The following is a 16061-nucleotide window of genomic DNA, read 5'->3' on the forward strand; positions in this document are numbered from 1 at the left end:
AGACCTTTCCTACTGGTAAATTTATAGACACCACCCTTAAATTCATATATGACAAGGTGAGGCATTTAGTGAAGGACTCATGGGAATTTCTGCGTAAGTTCCCCATCAATACAGCTGAGGACAATTTAATATTCTGTTCCATTGATGTCATTGACTTATTTAGCAGTATACCAATAGAGGAAGGACTGGAGGCCTTTACTAGGAGCCTTAGGAAGTATACCAGATTGAGTTGGGACAAAATCACCCTTCTGGTAGATTTAATGAGTATCGTCTTAGAATATAATTTTATATATTATGAAGGAGAAATCTTCAGGCAGATCAGTGGCTATGGGTGCAGCATGTGCCCCAATCTTTGCCAACTTAGTCATGTTGGATTGGGAAGATAATTACATCTTAAATAGCACCCATGTTGACAATATAGCCTATTTCTCCCGTTTCTTAGACGATATATACATCCTCTGGAAGAATGATACCACTACATTTGAGAATTTTATGGTTGATCTTAACTCGAGTAGTCAGTTCTTAAAATTTACTTTCACATACAATAACAATGGGGTACCTTATTTGGATACCCTGGTTTCTAAAGATATCAAAGGTTTTAAATCAGCCATTTATAGGAAGATGACGTTCTCTAACTCATACTTAGACTTCAACAGTTACCATCCTTATAAACTGAAAAGAAACATCTTTAAGGGTCAATGCATTCGGGTCATAAGAATGACCTCCAATTTTGATGACTTAGACAATGAATTGAATTTTATATTTAATTTATTCAAGGAGAGAGGTTATGATGAGTTAATGTTGAAAGATATCATGAAATATACACTGGGACAACGGGAACAGAGATATATACCCTTATTGGGGACAGTGAATGGGCCAACGACTATTGTGGCAAATGAAGACAATAGGAATTCTACCATTAAATGCACCAAAAGCAACAAGAGCTCAGACATCATCCCTATGAATGATACTCGATTATATAGTAACTCCCTTGTTATTGAATATGGTCCATGTAGTCAGTCTGTTAGAAATATAGTGCTCAATAATTGGCACATCTTAACTTCAGTAAATTATATAATGGACAAAGTAGGGACTCAACCACATTTTGTATTCAGAATGGGTAAAAATTTAAAATACATTTTGGATAGAAATCCGTTACTGGTTAACCAGAACGGAATCAGTACTTCAAAATGCGGCACATGTCATCAGTGCCAATATATTTGTGAACAGGACTCAATATGTCTGAATAATATAAATCACACTAGGTTACACTTAACAAAAGGAAATTGTAGATCGACAATGTTGGTATATATTGCACTTTGTATGTCCTGTCAGTATTTCTATATAGGAAAAACAGAGAGACAGTTGAGACAGAGAATATATACCCATTTGTATTCTATAAGGAAGAAAGACACTAAAAATGCCTTATTCAGACATATTTTAAATTGTGGCAGTGACCACAATTTTAAGTTTGGGATCCTGGAACTGATTAAAAACAACCCTAGAGGTGGTAATATCAAGAATCACCTCTTATATCGGGAATTGTGGTGGCAGGTATATACTGACGCCACCACAGCACCAGGACTAAATGAATACATATCAATTAAACCCCCACTTATCATGGACTGATATTATTTGTTATGATGTATTTTTATAATCTTGTAGTATTAGGTTATGATTTATTAAGGTTTATGTTAACATACCATTATTGCATTTTTATATTTAAACTGACAATAACATTCTTAAGGGATTTGCAATTTTTTACATGTCAGAATGTTTTTTTAAATGAATCATAATTTTTAATGATGTAATCAATTGTAATTAGCCTATTTTGGCGCCTTTTCTTGTATTTAAACAGTTGATTCTTTTTCATTGTTGTTCTGATGAAGCTTGCCTCTTGCAAGTGAAAGTGCTAAACCACTGTGATTAAATGAAGTTTCGTTTTTACTTTTGAGTATTCGAATTTTGTTCGATCCTAGCTGTTGGCTGAGAGTGGAGGCAGTAAGCAAGTTGTACTGGCTGCCAATTGTTTTTTTCTTATATATATAAAATGGTATTGGTTAAGTGTTTATATCTGTAATTATAATTTGTATTGCATCTAATTCCATGATCATGTTTGCTGCAGGTGTGGCATTTCTGACTTATCTGTTTCCATCATATAATTGTCCTCTAACTTTTCTAACTGTAATTTTATCTCATTCGCATGTGTATGCTGAATGTACTTTGGCCAGCTCACTTACCTGGTTACAAACTGCAAATAAAAATTATTATTGTACACTTGAACACATGCTTCCAAAGGGAGAACATGTATATCCCACATAGAAACCATAATATTTAGGAAATGATCTGTAGAATCAAGAGACTATGAGGCAGCAATGATAACTACACACTGTGTCACCCATCTCATATAGATAGAATTTTTAGCAGTCAAGTCAACCTCTGAACAAAGCCAAATAATGATGTAACAACCCCCCCCCCCCCCCAATCAGGGACAGATTTGAAATATTGCACTTGTAAACTTAGAAAATTGCTAGAGTAAAAGGTTTTATGTGCATTTTTGGAAGGATGCAATGTGCAAAACTCAAATGTTTATCATTGTTTAGCAACTTCAGTCATCAAAGATTTGCCAGAAAACCACAACTTTTCTAAGGAACAGGTTTAAAATATGATGCAAAAACCTGGACATTCTGTAAAAGCCTGGCCAGTGGAGAGGTCAAGGCCTGAAATTTAGTTGTACTGCTTGTTTTTTGCAGTCACATTTTCATGCTCTCTGGTATGGTGTTGCTGATGTACTACTATGTGATTTTTGTGTCCATATTTCTCACTTACTAAGTAGCTAACAAAGAGCCAGACATAGGAAAACTAACCAACTACAAATTTGTTGAAACCTACAAAAACTCTATTACTTTGTGAATTCTATAGTATGGGAAAATGCAGTTTAATGTAATTCAGATGCCGTAATATTAACTGCCACATTTTGTATTAATGTAATCAAAAAAGATAACATTGTGGTTGTATTATCATGCTTGACAGTTTTTGAGTTGTAAACCAGAGAATGAGAGCTGTTGTCAAAACAGTAATACAAGCAGTCACTTAGAGCTATGTGCAGCTTTTTAAAGCCATTTTCTTCAAGACTTACTAAGGCAAGTTTTCTATCACTTTCATTTTGTTCTGATTGTCTATAATGGATTATATGCAACTAGAAAACTAATAATTACATTTCTGAAAATATGGAAAGCTGTGGCAGCACCATTTGACAGCTGTGTGCCTTAAGTTGCTTTGCCTTTGCTTTTACGAATGTAAAAATATCTTAAGCATTTTCATTCAAGGGCTTGCAGTGCGTAATTTGCTTGACTGGTATCTAGTTTCAGCTGTTTGACCCTGCCCAGTTGGCACACTTCTTTTAATAGACAATATGCCATAGCTGAAGTTTTAACAGGGTTACATTACTGTCTGTTCAGGCATTCTGATTTTTGAGCTATAGTAACCAAGAGCAATCCTTTTCTGGCTTGCATGTATTGCATTTCCACTAGAGTCTTTCGACTTAGTGACTAACTATTGAAACTCTGTCAGTATGTTGTGTGATAAGGTTATTTCAGCAGTCTCTGCAGCTACTACTTTTTAAAATTTATTTCTGAATGCAAATTTGAACTTGAAGCAACCATGTTTGCTTGAAGCCTGCTCTTGGGAAGATGACAGCTCTAAGCGGAGGTAAAGTCAATGATTCCATGAGTTGTAGTTGTATGTAGCTACTCAGGAGGCCTGGTAAAAGCCCTGGCGGTTTGTTGCTAGTGGAAAGAGACATATATCTGTAATCTTCTGGCATATCATTTTTTCTTCTACCAACAATGAAGAGGAAGACTGATGACTGAAAACATTCCTAACTTCTGATTAATCCTGAATCCATACATCCTGCAAAATACCTGAAATTCAAAGTACATATTCTGGTACTGTATTTCCTCATTATGTGCTTGGAGCACGGTGAGTATTATTTTGAATTATGAACTAATTCACAAGAAACACTTTTTTGTAAATGATTGTATTAGGCAGTCGGTCATTATGGCCTTTGTATGCGAGAAAGTATGGCATATAGCTTTGTGATTAAAACACCAAATTATAGATTACAAGTCATGAATGTGACTCATGCACAGTTTGTATTCTGTCTGACCATAACGATGGACCTTAATTTTCTTGCTCCTGCATTACTTCAGCACAGTGTATTCCTTCTAACCGTAGATGTTATATAGAACTAAATTACTCATAAACATTTGAAAGAAGCATATTTCTAATATTGAGACTTGTGTACTCACTTAACAATATTTATGCATCTAATGTCAACAGTGTTAAAGACACTACTTTTCATCATCTAGAACTCTATCAACATGTTTATTTAGATTTAGTTTATATCTCTTTCTCTTCCTGGTCCCATATAGCTGTGTAGTTGTTCTACTGCCTTCCATTATTGCCCAGCTTCCAGGTATCAAGTTGCTCTGTTTGATTACCCCCCCCCCCATTACCCTTCACTGCGTGGATACCTGGGCACCTGGATCCATGAAGAGTTGACCTTAATGTTAACTAACTTCTAGTCCCCACGGAGTGAATAATCCATTGGGTAGTTTTGTGGATGGAGCCGGAAGGCATCATCCACATGATGGCCAGTGAGGGAGTAGGAGTCAGCTTGTGCTATGATGTCAGGGACATCATCACTGCTGTAGTATGACTACATAACCTGTGAGGAACCAGGTCTACACCTGAGATAGAACAGCCATTGAGCTTTCCCATATCCTCCCTCTGGGTTGGGAGAGTTGTTGTCAGTCACTTCATCCTCCCCCAGTCAACCCTTTCAGCAACCCCAAGTCCATTCCTAAATCACGAGCAAGGCAAAAGGACACCATACCTGTCTGCCCTTGGGCTGACTAATGTGTATTTAGTTACTGTGAGCTTGTCTGCTTTTGAACAGATGGTTCATTCAGAGCGATATTGGCAACAAATGTGTTTGTTATTTAAAGACAATGTACATGTTTTGTTTGTCTGATTTATCCACAAGGTACTAAAAAGAAACATTGTTATGAGTAGCATGGTTTTAAGGGATGAAAGTATTTGAAAAGAATAAAAAATTGGCAGTGTAAGGAAACATTTATATGGGCTGGGCTTCATGAAGCTGTAGCAAAGCAAAGTGCATATATTTATTTTTATTTTATAAGTTCATAGGTTAGTACTAGGCTAACTCCCCTTGTGGGCCATTTTAAGCCTAGCCAATTACCACATGTAAGAATCAAACCCTACGTCTTGTGTCTGTAAGCAAACATCTTTACCATTATGCCAACCCCCCCCACCCCATTTTGTTTTGCTGTGTTTATGAGATAGATCCAAATGAACAGAAACCCATTTATACTGGATGTCCAGAGAGAAAACTTCAAAGTCAAAAGCCTTTCATTTAGCTATTGTTTCATTCTCTGTTACCTACTTAATCTGTTTGCAGAGAAGTCAATACTGTCCTGGCGTCTTGGTTTTAGACTCCACTTCATTGCAAGACACACACACACACACACACTCGCTCTCTGTCTCTCTCTCTCACACTTGACAGATGCACCAATGGGCAGACGGGAGGACCACTATTTCACGTATGACATGTCTTTGGGATTTGGTTTAGCTAATCTGTGAAGTTAGGTTTTGACCAATAAAGTGAATTCTTCAAGTTTTGTTTTTTTTATTATTGGTAGGATAAGCAGCTAACCATGGAGTAGAGAGAATGCTATCACTTCACTGGAACAAAGTTTCTGTAATTACAAAAATGCTAATGTCTTCAAGGACAGTGAAGGTCCTGAATTCAAATATTTTTTTAATGTTTCTGCCAAGTGCCACATTGTTTGTTTTTCTGAAATGGAATTTGCTGTGTTAGGGTGTCCAACTGGGGAATATTCCCTAAGAAGCACTGTTTTTGTCTAGCAAAACTTTTAGCCAATATTTGAAAACTGAGGAGTGAGAGGTGCAGACCATCTCATGTAAAACATGGGAATTAGGGGTCTGTTGACATTCATCCCATGCAGACACATCCTGAATCAGTTATTGAAGCCAGTTTTTTTATTATTCTTGGTGAAGATAGAATGTTGCCCAGTGGCAGGATCTTGTGTTCTTCTTCATAGACATGAGTGGAGAGATCAACCAACATCCTTTACATCCCCTCCAGGTGGGACTCCTAAGATTGCTCATCCTACCTGGCCAGCTACAAGATCATAATTGTATGTGGGCCAATGAAGGGGTCTAAGGGCCCTAGTGACATCCCTAATTGTAGGAGTAAGGCAGTAGCTGTCAAAGTGCCCTCCACTAACTTTGTAAGAGTTAGCTTTATGTGTCTGTCAGTGGTGTCACAAGTGGCAAAGTTATTTTTGGAATGTGTTGCAGACGTATAGACCCTAAGGATACCGGCAGCTAGGAGTAGCAGTAGATGTAGGTGCATTATTAATATTTCGGCTGTTTGTCTGAGGTAAGCTAATAAAAAGGCCATTGGGCCTAGAAGGCTTAGGACAGTATTTATTAACTCAGTATGTGAAAGAGTGATGTTGCAGTGTTGTTGTGATATATTGCTTTATTGACCACTTGTGGGACAGAGAAACTAGTCTCTATCTTATATAAATATAATGCATATCTTACGAGTGGTGAAATCAATATATTTTAGAAGAAGCAGATTGTCAGTAAACATGAGGCACTTGCTACACTGCCTTAGAAAGTCATTTGCTGATAGGCTGGCTAAAGATGAATATAAAGCAGGCTGAGGCTCCCTACTGAGTGGTAGTATTTTTGAGGTACAGTTATAGCACAGATAACAGCTAACCAAATGTATACATAATATAAATCTAAAGTATGTACAAAGCATCGATAGTTGAATAAGCAGTGTGCTAACTGGTTTAGTCACAATAGGAAGGGGAGCCAGTTTTGAATGAGATTCTGTCTGAGGATAACTGCCTGCACTACTATTTGCTTGCCAGTGTTTTTTGTCTATGGAACACCATATTTTATTTATTTATTTATCCATCCATCCACTCATCCATTGTTAACTTGTTTAGTCTTGCTAGGCAAGTAGCCTCTTTTCAGGGCAGACCCAAGATAGTATTTATACTAGAAGGGGAAACTTGGCCAGGGCATCATGGAACTTGGATTCATAGGTATGTACTAGGCTAACCACCACTGGGGCATTTTAAAGCCTAGTCATGCATCCTAAATCTCTGACAAGTTCTGGTACCCTTGTTAGTGTAAGCAGGGGTTTGAGAAATGGAGCATTTATAATCAGAGGCTTGGAATATGAACCTTTTACAGGCTGCCTGTATCCATTGGAGAGACATAGGTGCCAAACCAGGGGTGATTTCCAATTCCCCATCCATTTGTCCAAGTTGCACTTGAATTGGATTAGGGAGGAACTCTGCCTTACATGGATGGGGAGCCTTTTCCAGAGAATGTGTACTTTCTGAGATACATATCTGTCTCTCCAGCAAGTGCTCTTTATATCACAGACAAGGTTTAAGGTTTTAGAATGGGTAATTATGGTACTGTATGTTTTGTGAAATATACAGGAGGGTCCATCAGAGTGGGGTCAAACCCTGCCTTTTATGCCAGACATAGATCTCTCAGCAGCTTGTAGGAGACAGAATACAGGGATAGGGCTTTGATGTCGTCTGCATAGGACATGTTATTTATGCACTCTATTCTTTTAATAAAGAACCTCTGAGGACATTCCAATTCTTGAATGTGCCTGGTTAGATACATGTTTCTGGGTCGCTATCCAGATGTCCAAGTTACACTTGAATTGGGTTAGAGAGGAACTCTGCATCACATAGATGGGGGATCCTGTTTCAGAGGCAGGGTAGTCTCAGAGTTCCAGCAGGTTCAGTTTATATGTAGTCATGTTTTAGACTTTAGAATGGATAATTATGATATGTTTTTTGTTAATATGGAAGAAATCCATCAGAATAGGCTATCTAGTATGCCAGGCATAGATTTCCCCTCAGCAGCCTGTAGGAGACAGAATACAGATGTAGGGCTTTGAGGATGTAAGCATAGGACATGTTGTTTATGCCCTGTATTAATTTATAGAAGAACCTCCTGAAAACATTCCACTCCTTGAATATGCCTGGCTAAGTACATACCAAGTAAGGCATTTTACTCAGTGATTGGTCTGACGAGTGCCAAATATAGTGGAACAGTGACCTTCTTGAATTTAAATGACAAGTTGCACATCAGAGAGTGATTTCTTCATTACCATAGGCACAAGATGGTTAAAGGTTAAATTACTATCTACTTCTGTCCCCAAGTCCCTGACTAGTGGGTAACTCTTGAGTATAAGTTGGCAGTGTGGGAGTGAACTGATGTGGCTGACATCCAGATGGATGCTTTTATGCATTTCTTGGCATTTATTTGTGTCTGCCCTTCTTGGAAAGCCTTAGTGTTGGTGGGAGATTCTATGCCTGCAGCTTGTCACCAAAAAGGAGCAGTCCCAGGGCTGATGCCTGAGGGCCTCCACTGGTGAGTGTCTTCTTCTTTGTAGAAGTGGATTTCCCAATTCTAATTTTCCTGAGTCCTGTCTGTGAGACCACTGGCTGTCCCCTGGGTGACACAAGAGCTTATACCTAACTTCTTGAGTTTGTCAACAATGCCCAAGTGGGGTATTGTGTCAGATGCCTTGGTCAGATCAAGGTAGGCAGTGTGAACTATTTTGCCCTCTTCACCTGCTTTGGTGACCTTCTCAAACAAGTAAACCAGCTTGAGTAGGCATGACTTGCCCTTGATGAAGTTAAACTGGGTTGCATTCAGTTTCTGGAGGTTGCCTGTGTTGTTATTGATCATTTCCATGATTATTCTTTTCATGGCTTTGTATATGAGGTTAGTGAGACTCATGGGTCTGTAGTTTCCAGAGTCCTTAGATCGCCTACCTTTGTACAGAGGGATGACTGTTGTCAAAATGTGAGGCATGAAGCCTGTCTGGAGTAGAGCTACAGTTAGATAGTGATTGCAGAAATCCTAACAGGTCATGTTTCATGCTCTTTAGAATGCAGCCTAGGGTATTGGCAGCGCCCATCAATGCAGTATTACTTCCCTATTTCCCCTGTATCTTTTACATCCACCTGAGCTACCACCAACTCAAGTAGACCATACCTCAGTTTCACATCTCATCTGAAATATTAGGGTAAATGAATTTAATTATTTTACAGAGTGCAATAGCAAAACGATGCTTGTATTTGCTAACAAGCTCAAGTGAAAGAGGCATGATGGAGCAAATTTTGTAGTCAAGCTAACATAAAAAACACACAACACTCTGGGAAGAGTATTCCAGGCCCTTATTTCATCATTGCACATGTCTGTTGCTTTCAGGGTAAAATGAAACTAGCATCAGAAAATCCTATGATGGTGCCTAGATTTTGGCTGTAGTTTACCTTTTGCCTTGTATAGGGGTAACAATTGGAAGCCAACATTAATGGACCAGACAATGCAGGCGGTCAGAAAAGTGTATGTGTTACTTCTGATGTAAGTTATACTAAGCATTTGTTACACTACCTTTCTTGCATATTCTTTGAACTGCATTCAGTATTCCAAATGGGGTCATCCCTATAAGTGCTTATAGAAAGGCACAACAGTGGGCCGGATTCATGAAACCTCCATGTAAGAGTTAATATGTCTTACACGGAGGCTGCAGTCTAACGGTATGACGTCAGCATGCCATGCATATTCATGAGGGCATGCTGAATCATACCCTAGGCTAACACGGTCCATGTAGGAAAGTAGGGGGCGTGTCTGAATGTGGAGTTCTGCAGAGGGACACGCCCCCAGAAGAGTCAGAGTCCTGAAAGTAAATACCCACGAGCGAGTCCGCGGAAATGCCAAGGAACACAACACGACACATGCCCCCACAGACTCGGACTATAAATCCAACTGAAATGTAAAACGTAAAAATAGCACTTTATTTTTTTTTTTTTTATAATTTCCAAAATGTTTGTCCGTAGTTGCACTCATTTGCGTGGGTATGCCCTCCGCTCAGCCACAGTTAGCAGACAAAAGCATATAAGATCTAAATATGCAAATTAAGCCAAGTAACAATAGCGTAGCGGTAGAGACTTTGGCCAAAGAGGACGTAGTCACGGTTCAAGCCCCCACAATATCATTCTCCATTTTTATTTAAATAAGCATGAAACAATCCCCTGACATATATATATATATATATATATATATATATATATATATATATATGTATAAAACTATAAGTAAAATCTAATGAAATGGGCCACGTATTTTTGAAGAAATCCAACATAATAAAATATAAAAAAAGGATCATAATTGCCCATAGCTTAGCAAGGCTTTAGCAAGCTGAGTATGGGTGCCCGTAGGTGAGCAGCGCTTTAACAAGCTGAATATGGGTGCCTGTAGGTGAGCAGCGCTTTAACAAGCTGAATATGAGTGCCCATAGGTGAGCAGCGCTTTAACACACTCAAAATGAGTGCCCATAGTTCAGCAGCGCTTTACCCAGCATAATATGAGTGCTCATAGCTAAACGCATTACCCAGCATACGCCGTTTGCGCGGAGCTGCACAGCGAGCCAACCAGTTTACCGTCTGGCAACATTGGGCAAGCTGTATCAAAGCCGCCTTTACACAGACACACCTCCTAGCCTGTCTAGACAGCAGTAAAATAAAAAAAGCAATGCCCAGGGTCGAATCCGGGATACTGTGCACCATAGTCAAAGTACTGAACCACTAAGCCATGACAGTTGTACTGAGAAATGCAGTATTAGCATATATATAGGAATGAATGGAAATAGAAGCATACAAAGCAGTTTTTTTAAGCTTATAAATATCCAAAACGGCCAATCACAGATAAGTGCGGGAAAACCGGCATATATAAGCCCCATAGGCGGGAATACACAGCATAACTGATTGTGGTACCCATTTGCAGTCAGGATGGCAGGTGCAGGAGAGGGAAGTTGCTTTAGAGCACAAAGGTGGGGTGTTGAGGAGTCAAAATATATGGTTTGGCTCCTAGTCCATGATCATGAAGCACAACTCATGCAGGGCCAGGTTCACTGGGGTGCGTAAAAGGCAGGTTCGTGGAACCGGTTGGCACATCTCTCCAGTGCCACAGGCATTCCGAGGACTGGTGAACAGGTCCGTCACCACCATGCAGACCTGAAGCGATGGAAGGAGGACCAACTGAACCGTTGGATCCAGGAGGCCCACCAAATGCCCAACGCCCCACTACTGAGTAAGTATCCATGTAATTAAGTATGTAAGAAATGCTATCCTAGCCTATAGTATGGAGATGTATGTTCCAATATTACTTCCTTTATATTACAGCTGCAGGTGTTCGTTCCACGAATCGGCGAGCCTATGCTGATAGGCTGCTGAGGTTGCGCCACCAGGCAGGTTAGTAATTATTTAGCTGGTACTGTCATAGAATATAAGTGAGACAGATTGTAAAAGAGTTCAGTGTAGTAACGCAGTAATAAAGCTCAAATAAGCCTAGAAGAAACATTCTGCTAGTATTGTAAGATTAGATAAGTGATGCAGCCTGGAAACGAGTGTAATGCAAACCAGTAATAAAGATTAAACCAGTCTGAAATAGAGTTTCCACCTGTATTGTAATATCAGATAACTGCTGCAGCCAGAAAATGAGTGGTAATCAATCAACAAAGGATAGACAAGTGTCGAATACATCCTTGTAAATTCTGCCATATGAAATAAGTGAGTCAGCTGGAAATGATTGTTGTAAACCAGTAATAAATGTTAATAAAGCCTAGAATTAAGTACCATTCTGAAATGTAAATATAAAATAATTAAGAGAGTGTGAGAGAGACAGTTTGAAGCTACCAAGAAAGCTGTAATAAGTCAGGAATAAAGGTATACTGCAGTTACTACATAATGAAATGAATGAGACAGCCACAACCAAACAGTGTAATGTGTTAAATAAAATGCAGAACATGGACTGTGTCCGTCCCACAAATTGGATATGTTGTTGTACCCTTGCATTATGGAAATAGTATGGTTGTATGAAATGCTGAACATCCACAGTTGTTTAGACCCAAATAAATCAAATGTAGCAGGATGCTGTACCTGAACACAGCCAGATATGAACATATATGAATTAAAATGGAATGTATATTAATGTAGCAGTAACATCCCCATCACCAACATTCCTAAGGTTACATACAGGAAACTGTACTAATACATGTAGGGGATATATATCTGCATCTACTAGGAATGTACAGTATATCTATAGGTAGTTTTAGTTGTTAATGTAATATTTCTCCACCTTACCCTATTTTCACAAATGATGCCATTCCACACCAAACTGGGTATGTGTATACACAATTAATTCCCATGGACATTTGTCCTGTTGGTCCATACATATCTGCATGTATGTTGATGCATGTGCCCCGTTCACATATCCAAACCTGATGGCCTGTTGCCACCAATCAACCCTGCATGCTGTTGTTCTAAATATGCATGTGTTATGCTTGCTGCTCAATGTTCGGAATTCATGGTTGTTTGGTTAATGGGAATACTGATACATGCTGTTACAACTAATTTTGAATGGTGTTGTTTGTTACTAACCCAAAATGCCATAAAATACTGCTAAACATAGGACAACAGGGAAGGCAGGCTCCAGCGGACCCACCTCAGCTGGCGAGTGCACCTGGCACCAGTGCCTAGGCCGGGACCTCCTCCTCCGGTGGCCCTGTGCCACCTTCGGGTGGAAGCGCTGCAGGGGATGGGGCTCGTCCCCCCTCTGCAAGCGTGGCCGGAGTAGAGCCTCCACTCACTCTCCATAGGGTCCGGTCTGTGGTGCGTAGCGAGATCAGGCCTTCAGTGACTGATCCCCTATGCTAGCTTGAGGCGAGGGTGGCGCAACTCATGGGTGTGCCTGCCTGTTCTATCCAGCCCCCAGCACAGCCCCGGCCTGGGCTGTGAAGGTGCAGTGGTAACTGCCTATGGGTGGGGATTTCAGTTCCACTATTGCCAGCTGTGGGCTCATGGGCTTGCAATATCCAAACATCCGTCCCCGTCATTTGTGTTTACCCCCCACATGTGTCATACTCCACCCCTGTATGCATCTTGTTTGTCTTGTCTGTTAACCTCCCCAACCTACCTCCCCAAATATACCTACTTCCTGTACCTCGCATTCCACTCTCACCTGAAAAAAAAGTAAAAAAAGGGCACTCTGTTCCCACAAAAAAATTACGCCCCATACATAGCTGCCCAATTCGCACACATGTCCACTGGACATGTAAACTGATAATTCTAATTGGCAGTACAACATATTTTGTTGTCCTCACTCCTCTCTCAGGGGTGGAAGGTTTCAAATTTCACACTAAATTTCACACATATGCACAGCTGTTGCTGATAAAGAAACAGGCAGCTATGGGCCTTCCCTACATCCTTCCTGCACATCCCGAGCTTGTTTTCCTACTGTCCTACCCTCTTTGTGCCCCCTTTTTCACCACTTTCATATTTCCCCATTTTCTTTTCTTTAAAAGAAATTAGCGCGGGTGTTAGCGAGAGTAAGCACTTTTAAGCAGTTGTAAGCGCGTTTGCGCTTGTGTGCGCTTAGCTAAGTGAGTGTGCGCTTAGCTAGGTGAGTGTGCGCATGTGTAAGCATCATGCAAACCAGCTTACAACTGCTTAAAAGTGCCTTAGTCACTCTGTATGACAAGGCCTGTAGTCTGCTCATCAGCAAAATAAAATACCCCTGTCAGTCTCAAACCCTGGACCTTGGAAACACTAGTCTGCATGAATTACCACTGAGCCACAGCAGATATACAAGTATTTGGTGCTGAAAGAAATATATAATAAAATACAAGGAGTGAATGTAAAGGGAATATAGGAAGGCTATTACACAAAGCTTGTTCCCTGTATCTTTACTGGCAATTCTTGTGGAATGGCATTACATTAGTGTGATAAGAGAAACAGCCATGCTAGGAGGTAATAATGTTAGAGTAGCACCTTACAAACCCCACACAGTATCAGAGCAGGATAAACACTGCCATATTTGAATAGGTATGAGGCCAGACTTCACAACTGTGACTGATTTACAGGGATGTCCCTGATTTGCAAAAAACTGTTACCTGTGCCCCACTGACTCCCTGTGAAATGTACTAACAGTAGGCAGAATGGTGGGGAATCCCACAAAATGGTGACTGTCAATAAGTTAAAGTAGACACTACTTGCATGTCAGAAATGGGGTAGTAATACATATGCTCAAAATACCCCAGAGTCACAACTGCAGAATATCTGAAATATATCACGGGTGTATCCCACTGATATGTACCTTTCCCTGAGGCTGGTCAAATATACACCTGAGAGTATCTGAGGCCTGCAAGTGTCAGAAATACACAGGCATATCAGCCTGTCTGTTACACACTCTGTGAATAGCTGTAGAATTACTCCCACAAGCACACCCTCATGTAGGAGTACAACACAGAAATATCAAAGGATGTAGCCATCTAACAAACTAATGACAGTATAGCAGTTTACAAGCACTGCATGTGCCTGATATTCATAATTGTTAGTACAAATAAAAGGCCCTAGTAGTGCTCAACAGCAAAATAAAATACCCTTGTAAGTGTCAATCCCCAGACCTTGGGCTCACCAGACTGCATGCAGTGCCACCAAGCTACAGCAGAAATATATCATGCATTACAAGGAGTGAATGTAAATGGAAAATAGGAAAGCCATAGCAACACATTCCAGTAAAGACAAATATCAGGCCTTCAAGGAGTGAATGTAAAGGGAAAATAGTGAAGCCATAGCAACACATTGCAAGAACTACTGTTGTATACCAGTTAATCCACAACTCCCACAGGAAAGTACATACTCCCATGTAAACAGTGTTAGGATTAGCAGGTGTGAGTTAACATACACACTGAGAAGAGTGAACTGGAAAAAGCAACAGTCAGTTTTCAGTACAACATGCTTTTTAGTGGCTACAACACAGCCTTAGATATGAGAGATGACTGACACAACAGTGTCCACAGCAAACCAGCATGGTCCCCACCTTGCAAAACTGAAAGGCCTATGCCTACCTAACCTAACATTTTATAGCAGTGTCCTGAAATCACAGTGAGAACTGCAATTACCACACAGCAGGCTGCATGCAATTAGTAAATGCTGGCCACTAATTGGTGCAGAGGCCATCACATGCACATGTGCAGATACCTACAAAAGCAGCCTGTACTGCCAGTCCACACATGCAATAATATCATTACAGCAACTGGAGGGAGAGAGAGAGAGAGAGACCAAAAAACCAAAAAAAAAAAAAAAAAAGCAAGCCAGCCAGCAAGCTAGCAAGCCAACAATCCAAAAAAAAAAAAGCTGTCAGAGACAAAGGTAATGTAGACTACATAATTTAATAATCTACATACTGTGAACCCTCCATATGTGTTAGCAGTCTGTATCTATATGTATATGAAGATGTGCATAGGGCAAGGGACATACTGCAACTGTTAGTGAAGGCTGGACATACATATGTAGTTGAAGGTTGCTATGTGCACATATCAATGTAGGTTGTAGTGTGTGGCATTGAAAACAGCATGCAGTGCAGGTATATGTCATGTGGTAACTTCTGTGGGACTGAGCCAGTGAGGCCTGCTACAGCTATATAGATGATTCATAGATTGGTACTAAGCTAACTGCCCTTGCAAGCCATTTTAAGCCTAGCCAGTTATCCCTTGTGAGATTCAAACCCTGCATCTTGTGTTTGTAAGGCAAACACCTTAACCATTAGGCCACTCTCCCAACCCCCTATATGGCTTGAGGATAGCATAATGCATTATGCACAACAGTGTGCAATATCCTTACAGAATGGTATGTCTCACAACTGTTGCAGAAGTGATATTCCCACCATAAAAGGTGGGCAGTCCATGTACCTACATGTGCATGTATATGTACAGCAATGGATGTTAAGAAGTGATACATATATATATATATATATATATATATATATATATATATATATATATATATATATATATCTACATATCTATATATATATATATATATATATATATATATATATATATA

At 39.9% G+C, this 16061-nt stretch overlaps 1 protein-coding gene across 7 annotated transcripts in view; it reads left to right on the plus strand.

The window, feature by feature from the left end:
* The window catches only part of LOC122787740 (protein rapunzel-like), a 212582-nt gene that overhangs the window by 84820 nt on the left and 111701 nt on the right, over positions 1-16061 (plus strand). The window contains exon 1 of one of the 7 annotated variants that reach the window (XM_044054612.1): positions 3963-3981. The exons of the other annotated variants lie outside the window; for them this stretch is intronic. The gene's annotated coding sequence lies outside the window, so the exon portion shown is untranslated. Of the gene's footprint in view, positions 1-3962; positions 3982-16061 lie in introns of those variants that run through there. 7 annotated transcript variants of the gene reach the window in all.

Source organism: Protopterus annectens, chromosome 13.part0 (genome assembly GCF_019279795.1).
Source record: "Protopterus annectens isolate FY-2018-M chromosome 13.part0, PAN1.0, whole genome shotgun sequence".
Taxonomy (NCBI): domain Eukaryota; kingdom Metazoa; phylum Chordata; order Ceratodontiformes; family Protopteridae; genus Protopterus; species Protopterus annectens.